This window comes from Garra rufa, chromosome 25 (genome assembly GCF_049309525.1).
Source record: "Garra rufa chromosome 25, GarRuf1.0, whole genome shotgun sequence".
Lineage (NCBI taxonomy): Eukaryota > Metazoa > Chordata > Actinopteri > Cypriniformes > Cyprinidae > Garra > Garra rufa.
The window spans coordinates 19,589,628-19,600,546 of NC_133385.1; the positions used below are offsets into that span (position 1 = coordinate 19,589,628).

A 10,919-nucleotide genomic window follows, 5' to 3' on the forward strand; every position below is an offset into this window, starting at 1 on the left:
TTAATGTATTAACTAACATGAATGAACAATGAACAATACACTTTTTGTTAATCTTTGTTAATGTTAGTTAATAAAAATACATTTATTTATTTAACATTTATTGTTTGTTTATAAGCTGTGGAAGTAACCTACTGTTTATTCTAAGTTCATGTTGACTAATGCAGTTAAGTAATGTTAACTAATGAACCTTATTGTAAAGTGTAACCCTATACACTATACTATGAGGAGTTCACGCACTGGTATTCGGTGGCGCTGCCCTTCCTCTTGCGGTTGTAGTCCATGCCCGTGGTGCCGATGGAACTGCTGATGAGATCTGCAGAACTCTGGGACATGAACTCATTCATTGTGGAGGAGATGTCCATTCTTTGGTCTGCCATTAGATCATCTTAACAGCAACATAGGCAAAAAAATAAAAAATAAATCATTCAAGAGCAGTTATTTTAAAATGGCTACAATATGCTACATCAGTGTGTGTATCGAGAATACAAGATGCTCACCACACAGATTCAGTCAAGCAGCTGTTCAATGCATGTCCTTCTACCTGTGGCAAGATCCTGTGGACAAAAATAAAACTGTATTTAAAACAACCAACAAACTTTGCATTTCAGTTTCAGGCATTGCGGTTGAGGCTATGAGACGTTAAAGTTAAAACTAGTCAGTATTCATTAATAGAAAAAAGCTGACTTCACTTTGTCCATGAGTCATTATTGACCAAATGGACCAAACCATTTTGGACTTCATTGGCTTTCATTATATAATACAATACAAACTTTACTTCTATAGCATGTGTAAAACAAATGCCATTGACCAAAGTGCTTTTTATACTGTATGTAAAGAATTACAGCAATCTATGTCTTTAAAGAAGAGAATTGGTTTCAATTTAGAAATAATTATGATTTGGTAGAACCCAACCTTGACAAAACTAATGGCCTGTTTATCTAGAGCCAAAGCCAAATCCATGACAATACCCACATTTTTAGGATGATCTTAAAACACAGTCTACTTATAATTTTCTTAGTGGCAGAAGAGGATCCAAAGACAACTCGCCAACCTGGCTTTAGCATCGCCTAAGCATTATACAAGTGTATCCAAGGATGGAGAACCTCTTGGATCAATTGGGATACAGCTGGGTATCATCAGCATTTAAATGACACAAAATATTGTTTATGAAAAATGTAGTCCAATAGGCACTTATACAGTAAAAACAAAAGAGGTCCAAGAACAGAACCCTGCGGCACAACACTGTTTAATTCAGATGATCCAGCACACAAATTACCAAAACAAACAGAAAAAGATTTTTCCGTTAAATATCCAAAGTCGACTGCCAATAAAAAATATTGTTAAGGAGGGCAACGTCAACCTTAAAGGTCAAGTTCACTTCCAGAATAAAATTTTCCTAATAAATTCACTTAACCCCCATGTGATCAAAAATCTCATTGTCTTTCTGTCTTCAGTCGCAAAGAAATTAAGGTTTTTGAGGAAAACATTCCAGGATTTTTCTCCATATAGAAGACATATAGTATACTATAGGTCCAAACAAGGGCTCTACACAATCCTAGCCAATAGGGCTGGACAATATATCGAACGATATTGCGAGGTGCGTTTAGTCAATGAAGCCGGTGCTTTGATTAGTAGTAAATCTCCATCACGTGCGTTCCGCTCAGGTTCCGCTGGAGCGGCAATTAATACACAGAGACGTAAAGCTACGCCATATCACGCTCAATATCGCATTTGATAATAAGCTCGATATGGCGTAGCTTGTCAGAGATTTACGTCTCTGTGTATTAATTGCCGCTCCAGCGGAACCTGAGCGGAACGCACGTGATGGAGATTTACTACTAATCAAAGCACCGGCTTCATTGACTAAATGCGCCTCACAATATCGTTCGATATATTGTCCAGCCCTACTAGCCAAAGGAATAAGGGTCTTATTTAGTGAAATGATCGGCCATTTTGTTAAAACAATACTTTTTAACCACAAATGCTCGTTTTGCACCAGCCCGACCTTTCACGTTGGAAAGGTCACGTGACATAGGCGAAGGTACCGACCAAAGCGAACATGCAAAGAAAGTCAAACACCCTTTACGAAAAAAGTTAAACCAGCGATGTTGGGTGATTTTGAAGTTGGATGAGAACATAAGATGGAGATTTTCGACCTATCCTAACTTTAACCATAATACATAAAGAACTAACCACGCGTTGACTTTCCATCATGATTACATGATGAAGACGCGTATGCGCGTTGCAGAGCTACTGCAAGACAAGCATTTGTGGTTAGAAAGTATATAAATGCTTATTTTTTAGAAAATGACAGATTGTTTCATTAGATAAGACCCTTATTCCTCAGCTGGGATCTTGTACAGTCGTGGCCAAAAGTTTTGAGAATGACACAAATATTAGTTTTCACAAAGTTTGCTGCTCAACTGCTTTTAGATCTTTGTTTCAGTTGTTTCTGTGATGTACTGAAATATAATTACAAGCACTTCATACGTTTCAAAGGCTTTTATCGACAATTACATGACATTTATGCAAAGAGTCAGTATTTGCAGTGTTGGCCCTTCTTTTTCAGGACCTCTGCAATTCGACTGGGCATGCTCTCAATCAACTTCTGGGCCAAATCCTGACTGATAGCAACCCATTCTTTCATAATCACTTCTTGGAGTTTGTCAGAATTAGTGGGTTTTTGTTTGTCCACCCGCCTCTTGAGGATTGACCACAAGTTAAGATCTGGGGAGTTTCCAGGCCATGGACCCAAAATTTCAACGTTTTGGTCCCCGAGCCACTTAGTTATCACTTTTGCCTTATGGCACGGTGCTCCATCGTGCTGGAAAATGCATTGTTCTTCACCAAACTGTTGTTGGATTGTTGGAAGAAGTTGCTGTTGGAGGGTGTTTTGGTACCATTCTTTATTCATGGCTGTGTTTTTGGGCAAAATTGTGAGTGAGCCCACTCCCTTGGATGAGAAGCAACCCCACACATGAATGGTCTCAGGATGCTTTACTGTTGGCATGACACAGGACTGATGCTAGCGCTCACCTTTTCTTCTCCGGACAAGCCTTTTTCCAGATGCCCCAAACAATCGGAAAGAGGCTTCATCAGAGAATATGACTTTGCCCCAGTCCTCAGCAGTCCATTCACCATATTTTTGCAGAAGATCAATCTGTCCCTGATGTTTTTTTTTGGAGAGAAGTGGCTTCTTTGCTGCCCTTCTTGACACCAGGCCATCTTCCAAAAGTCTTGGCCTCACTGTGCGTGCAGATGCGCTCACACCTGCCTGCTGCCATTCCTGAGCAAGCTCTGCACTGGTGGCACTCCGATCCCGCAGCTGAATCCTCTTTAGGAGACGATCCTGCCTCTTGCTGGACTTTCTTGGACGCTCTGAAGCCTTCTTAACAATGCAGTGGAAAGTTTTTTTCAGGATTAAGTTAATTTTCATGGCAAAGAAGGACTATGCAATTAATCTGATCACTCTTCATAACATTCTGGAGTATATGCAAATTGCTATTATGAAAACTTAAGCAGCAACTTTTCCAATTTCCAATATTTATGTAATTCTCAAAACTTTTGGCCACGACTGTAGAGCCCTTTGAAGCTGCATTGAAACTGCAATTTCAACCCGTTGGCTCCCACTGAAGTCTACTACATGGAGTAAATTCCTGGAATGTTTTCCTCAAAAACCTTAATTTCTTCACGACTGAAGACAGAAAGACATGAAAATCTTGGATCACATGGAGTTGAGTTAATTATCAAGAAATATTTATTCTGAAAGTGAACTTCTCCTTTAACGAGGGCAGATTCTGTACTACGAAGGATCCTAAACCTGACTAAAACACATCTATAACCAGCATTTGTATGCGAGTTGTGATCAAATCTAAAATAGGTTCTTCAATACAAGCATGAATATTTCCATTGACTCTATTAACACATTTACAGCAGCCAAGGAGGCATTGAGAAAAAACACTGAGACATTTCGCAGAATACAGAAAGTCATATAAAACAGCCATTCAAATTGGGATCAGTTTAAATGTTTTTTTAAAGTATTCTCTTATGCTCAACAAGGCTGTATTTACTTGATCAAAATACAGAAAAAAACAGTAATATTGTAAATTATTACAGTTTAAAACAATAGTTTTCTATTTTAATATTTAAAAAAAAATGTATTTCTGTGATGCAAAGTAGACCTGTCACGATTATTAAATAATCGTTTGATCGCGATTAATTGGTCTAATCGCGGTCATTACAGATGATCGTTATTATTGCCCACTATTAGAAGACACAAGGGGGCGCTGTAGTACCTGCAGCACTCTACTTCTACCGGTCTCCCTCTGAACTCATTACGCTGAGCAATTACGAGCATTACATTCAAATGATATTGCCCTGTTGGTTTCTCCATCATTTTGAGTAAGAGCAGGCCAGTTATTTAACAAAGATGGATTTAGTTTCGAAGCCAAAAACGACAGCGCCGATCTGGGCACATTTTGGTTTTACACCCAATGATAAAGGACAGCCAAAAGACGTTGACACGGCAGTGTGTCGAATTTGTAGGAGAGAAATACCAGCGAAAGCTGCCAACACCACAAATCTTAGGAATCACCTGAAAGCACATCACCCAACAGAGTTCGCCGAAGTTTTGAAGTCATCCACAGCCGCTCATACTTCCAGTCAGGTGACAATAGCGCAGGCCTTCGAACGGGTAACAAAATATAAACGCGACAGTATGAATTGGAGCACGCTGACCGACAGTGTCACGAGATACGCTGACCGACAGTGTCACGAGATACATCGCTAAGGAAATGCAGCCTTTTAATACTGTAAAAACCAGCATTTAAAGAAATGCTTTACAACTTTGACAAGCAATATGAATTGCCAGGGAAAACGTACATTTCCAAAACAGCAATTCCAAATTTATACAGGGAAGTGAAGGATGAAATCGTCAAGGATTTTAAAGAAATTGATTTTTATTCAGCCACAACAGACATGTGGTCCAGTGTAAATATGACCCCGTACATGAGCCTAACGGTGTGTTCACACGGGGCGTAAGCGTCAACGCTTCCCATTGACTTTGAATGGGTGACGTCAAGCGTTGCCGAAAAGAATTGTGGATCCGTCGGCGGCGCTTCACTGGCGTTGCTCGCGGCAGAAGTTGAGAAATTTTCAACTTCTGCCGCGAGCAACGCCAGTGAAGCGCCGCGTCAGCCAATCAGATCGCTCTATGCAAATACAGTGGCGAGGCGGCAGCCAATCACGTTCATCCTGTTCAAGAGCAGCATTTCATTGGCTGACGCTGCTATGACCATAAACTTCAGCCACGCCTTCCGTTAAGCGTTGACGCTTACGCCCCGTGTGAACACACCGTAACAGTACATTACCTCACAACTGACTGGACACTAGTATCAAAATGTCTAGAGACAAGATACACCCCAGAATTTACAGAATTTTCAAATTTGTAAAATATATTTATATTTTACTTTAGTTTGAGATATTGACACATCAGTCCTTTTTGTGTTATGGTAACTTTATGGTGATTGTTTCTATTATTTATACTTTCATATACATTTACATTTTTTCTTTAAATGTACACATTTCTGAAAGATACATATTTTTCATTTAATAAATAACTTTAATACTTAAAGGTTTTAAGTGTATTAATGTGTTATTGCAAGTGACAATTTACAAGGGATTCAATTAAATAATCACAACAATTTGTATGACAATTAATCGACAAAGCCCTTAAACAGGCAATTGATCGTCAAAGCCCTAAAACAGACAATTAATCGTCATGATCGCAATTATTTATTGGACAATTAATCGCCAGCCAAATTTCATAATCGTGACAGCCCTAATGCAAAGCTGAATTTTCATCAGCCCATTACTCCAGCCTTCAGTGTCACATGATCCTTCAGAAATCATTCTAATATACTGATTTATTACTTTTATTATTGTTGGAAATAATGCTGCTTAATATTTTGAGTAAATATTTGGTCAAATATTATTTAATAAAATTTATTTGGTCAAAAATCCAGAAAAAAATGAAATATTTCAAAATATTTCATTTTTTTCTGGATTTTTGACCAAATAAATGCAGCCATGATGAGCAGAAGAAATTTAAAAAAAAAAAAAAAAAACTTACTGATCCCAAATTTTTGAACAGCTGTGTAGGTTTGGACTGAAGTAAGTGATGACAGTATTTTTTTGTTTGGTTGAACTATCCCTTTAAGTTACTAGGTAACTTCAGCTTCCTTATTATCTACAAACAAATGGACAAAACAAAACCAAAAACTCTCTCATACTCTCACAAACACTCACATAGACACCGAGGAATCGGTGCGCTTCATCAATGACCTGCTCTTGTTGCCAGGAAACCCTTGGAAAGCTCGCAATCTAGGCCACATTTAGATTACAGAAATGCAACTGGCAGAAAGAAAGGGCCGGAAGACCCATTTTCTCCTGTCGTAAATGAAACAGGAGTCCCCTGTGTTCAAATGGGATTTTCTGCTGAAATAAAAAGTGCGTTCGCAGACCCTTCAACCAGCCATTTCAATGCCCACCCTGGAGCAAGAGTGCAGTGTGATGCATACGTCATTTTTCAGATTCACATAGTTGAACAAAAAGTGTTAAAAAACTCTGTGGTTTTATTCTCCTTGCTCATGCAACACCCATCTCCAAATCATCTATTCTCGAATGCGTGGGCTTGCCTTAACAGACTGCCAAAGATAACGAAAAAAAGAGGAAGAAAGCGACGAGCGAAAAAGATAAAAGTAGGTCATCTCAGTTTATTCGAATTCAAGACTATTTGAGTACGGTGAAGGCCAAATATTCAAATGAAACCTCCCTTCGTGGCAACTGAATTATAATGTCACATTTAAAGATTATACCTGTATTACTCATCCTAATTATACGCCTCAATTCAAGTTGTTACAGACAAATTCAGGGAAACATGACATGTGGATAAATGGAAGAAACGTGGTTTAGGGAAAAACAACTAATTCTGGAAGTGAGAGCTGATGAACGCCCTAATGATGTGTGTTTGATGCTGTGCTTTAGGAATGCAGTTACTTCAGCTGAACGTCACACACGCGTCTCACAATATGGAAGCAGCACTTATACATAACTTGTTGGACTTGTCATGATTGAAAGCAAACTGTCTTTTAAGATATAGTATTTGTCACAAATCTAAAGCTGAAGCAAGTTGTCACATGGATTACAAATGTTTTATATTTTTAGAGCACTATTTGGTGTTCAATGTTTAATGTGTTATATTAACATCTTTAAATAGTACTATTTTACATTACCAGTCAAAAGTTTTTGAACAGTAAGATTTTAAATGTTTTTAAAGAAGTCTCTTCTGCTCACCAAGCCTGCATTTATTTGATCCAAAGTACAGCAAAAACAGTAACATTTCGAAATATTTGTACTATTTAAAAGTAACAGTTTTCTATTTTAATATATTTTAAAATTTTATTTATTCCTGTGATTTCAAAACTGAATTTTAGCATCATTAGTCCAGTCACATAATATTCTGCTAAAAAAAAAAAAAAATAATAATAATAATAATATATATATATATATATATTTTTTTTTATTAAGTTGAAAACAGCACAATAGAATTTTTTCAGGTTTCTTTGATGAATAGAAAGTTCAGAAGTACAGCATTTATCTGAAATAGAAATCTTTTGTAACATTATAAATGTATTAATCATCATTTTGATCAATTTAAAGCATCCTTGCTAAATAAAATGAATAATTTCTATAACTAATTAAATAAGTTAAACGTAATAATTTCTATAATTCCTATAAAAAGAAAATGATACTGATTCCAAGCTTTTGAATGGTATAGTGTATAACATTACAAAAGCTTTTTATTTCAGATACATGCTGATCTTTGGATCTTTCTATTCATCAAAGAATCCTGAAAAAAAAAGACTCAACTGTTTTAAATAATGATAATAATCATAATCATAAAAAATGTTTCTTGAACAGCAAATCAACATATTACAATGATTTCTGAAGAATCATGTGACACTGAAGACTGGAGTAATGATTTAGCTTTGATCACAGGAATAAATTATTTTTTTTAATATATTCAAATAGAAAGCAGTTATTTTAAATAATACAAATATTTTGCAATATTACTGCTTTTCCTGTATTTTGAATCAAATAAATGTAGGCTTGGTGAGCAGAAAAGACTTTTACAGTTAACAACCACTACAATTATTTATTAATATAGTATTAATAATTAATAAAATATTATATAATGATTAAAAATAAAATAATAAAACATGATTTTTTTAACGAATTTATATATTAATATTTAAAAAGAATTAATATTTGTTAAGCTGTAAATAATAATATAAATAAGCCACACTACTGGGGCATGTAGTGGGCAACATATGTTAAATTAATTCTATATTTTTACATGGCAGAAATGTTCAAATGTTTTTGTAGTCAAGACTTTAAGTCAATCAATGCTAAAAAAATATTCACTAAAGTGAAAATGTGACAACTAGCAATGAAAGCGCTTCCATTTGGCTTTTTTCCAAATTAATTTAAAGTTCATTTACAGTCAAAGTGCATTATCACCATAAAAATAAATGAAAAGCTAAGCTGAAAATCACTATGAATTTCAGCGTAATATCTTGCAAGGTCTAAGAATGATGTAAAGAACACTGTGTTCTTCATTGTGTGGAAGCGAGAACATCTGACCTTTTGCAAAAGTGAGTTCTGGCCAGTGTCACAAATTTGCTTGCATTTGTATGGTTGCCTGGTAATGGAATATCATCTTAAATATTCCATGTTTAAAATGTCAGATTTATAAAATGGAATATTTGACTCAACTGTACGGATACAGTCAGCTGTCTCTAACTAGTACTCAGTACGCCTACTGCACACTGGGAAGAAAAAAGGCACATCTGAATGATGACTAACCTCACGAACTGCTATCTTTACGATGCCATGTATAAACCGCCATCGGAAGCATAATGACGCCACTGTTGCCCTGACTCGAACCATAGTGAGCTGCCTACCTAGAAAGCACCCTACGAAAACCTTCCCAAGGTAGACAGCTCTTATAAGACACAGCCCTAATTTACACGGCGAACACAGTAGATAAAATGTAAACGTAAGTACCTTTTGAAGTGACCAACCCACACAGGAGGCTCAGGAGGCTCTATTCAACCATCTTAAAGGAGACGCAGACCATTAAACTCACATCGATGATGGGTGTGGGTTTGTGGTTACGGTCTGCTATGATTTATGACTTTCTAACTAAATCACTGACACCATGACTGTTTTGTTGTGGTGGCAGCTGCATCGGTTCTAAGGTATTCAACCCGAGAAATGTCACCGTCGCCCCTCCTACTGAAACCAATATGCCAGCGGACAAAAAACCGCACATAATACATCGGTAAGCAGAACGCGATACTAATAGTCAAACTAATAGCTAATAGTCAAACGTTAAAATGTCACACTTACCGGAGGAATAGCTCAACATCACAGTTTGTTTCGGTTATTTGACGTCCGGTCCGTGAGGAACTGTGACATAAACGGAATCAGTCTCTGACCTACTTTTCTTTCCTTCGTGTGACTGTCGGACCACTAACCTATATTTTCCGCCAATGGGATCGTTGGATAAAAAGGTGCACTTGCTGTGGCCAGTCAGAACGACGGTTACATTTCACGGCGGAATGATTGACACACGCAATAGCCAATCAAATGCGGTTGCTTGCGATTCACCGACATGGCTGATGATCCCAGTAAGGGGTGGTTCTCAATCGCATGTTGCTGCATTGTCTAATCTAATGTACTTGCTCCTTTGAGAAATGGATGAGATTATTGAAAATCTTTAGTTTAAATCTTTTAGGTTTTTTTTCGAGAGAGTTTAAAAGAAGTACGTTAACAAGTATAATATGAATATGTTCATAATCTAAGCAAAGAAGGGACAGTGGTAGTGGAACAATATTCAGTTGGATAAATAAACAAATAATATACAAATAGAGAAGAATTGCAGAAGATTGTTTTCAGATATAGAAAATGTAACAGTATTAAAGTATTCTCAGTAATATTGCTTATAAAATGGTGGCTGTTTAAAAATAAATGCGCACATTAATTACTTAATTTCTTGTGTTGCAAGTACGTTTTTTGAAAAATGTCAATATTAATGTATAATATAATGTAAAGCTTGTCATACCACGGGAATATTTAAAATAAACTAATGTACATGTGATAAACTATTGTATAAAAATCTGATTCAAAGTGATGTCTAGTTATTAAATATAAACGATAAATATTTTCTCTTAAAGACTGATTCACCGCAAAATCATAGTTTTAGAATAAATAATTACAACAAAAGGTATTAGCAATGGAGATAATTCTAAATGTATTACTATGATGATATAATATCACATTTTATTTATTATATTATTTATAATAAATTATATATTATTAATTCAAACACAACGATAAGCATCAGGTAATTATAAGGTAATTTTTAAATGTATTGTCTAAATTGCCATACTGTGTTTTCTCCCTCTCTCTCATTTTTATTTTTATTTTTATTTTTTTTTAAGTTGACTAGAGAGATACAGTATGTAGGTATATACTTTGTGTATAGTTTAAATATACTTTTTGCAGCTGTGACTGAATCTAAATATACTAAAATATCATCTTAAACAGACGTATGTAAATGCATGTAATGTATTATATGTAAAAAATTACATACGGTATGTAAAATCAACCTTTAAAAGTGATCTCATTAATTTTGTTACCATTCTATTTCTTAATTGTCTGTTTTCTCTATCTCTAAATATAGAGAGTACGTTTCTTTTAGTAAATTGAAAACTATAAAGGATACGAGAAAATCCCATACATGCCTGAACGGTCACATGTAAACAAACCAGTGACGTCATCATCACGCGTCTCGT

General features: G+C 35.8%; 1 long non-coding RNA gene across 1 annotated transcript; it reads right to left on the reverse strand.

Moving 5' to 3' along the window:
• Positions 1 to 242: 242 nt before the first annotated feature.
• Positions 243 to 9,590, reverse strand: LOC141301857 (uncharacterized). Its single transcript, XR_012342247.1, has 3 exons — positions 9,472 to 9,590; positions 498 to 554; positions 243 to 385 (listed from the first exon to the last, which is right to left on the reverse strand). It is a non-coding gene; the product is annotated as an uncharacterized lncRNA (long non-coding RNA).
• Between the last annotated feature and the right edge of the window lie 1,329 nt (positions 9,591 to 10,919).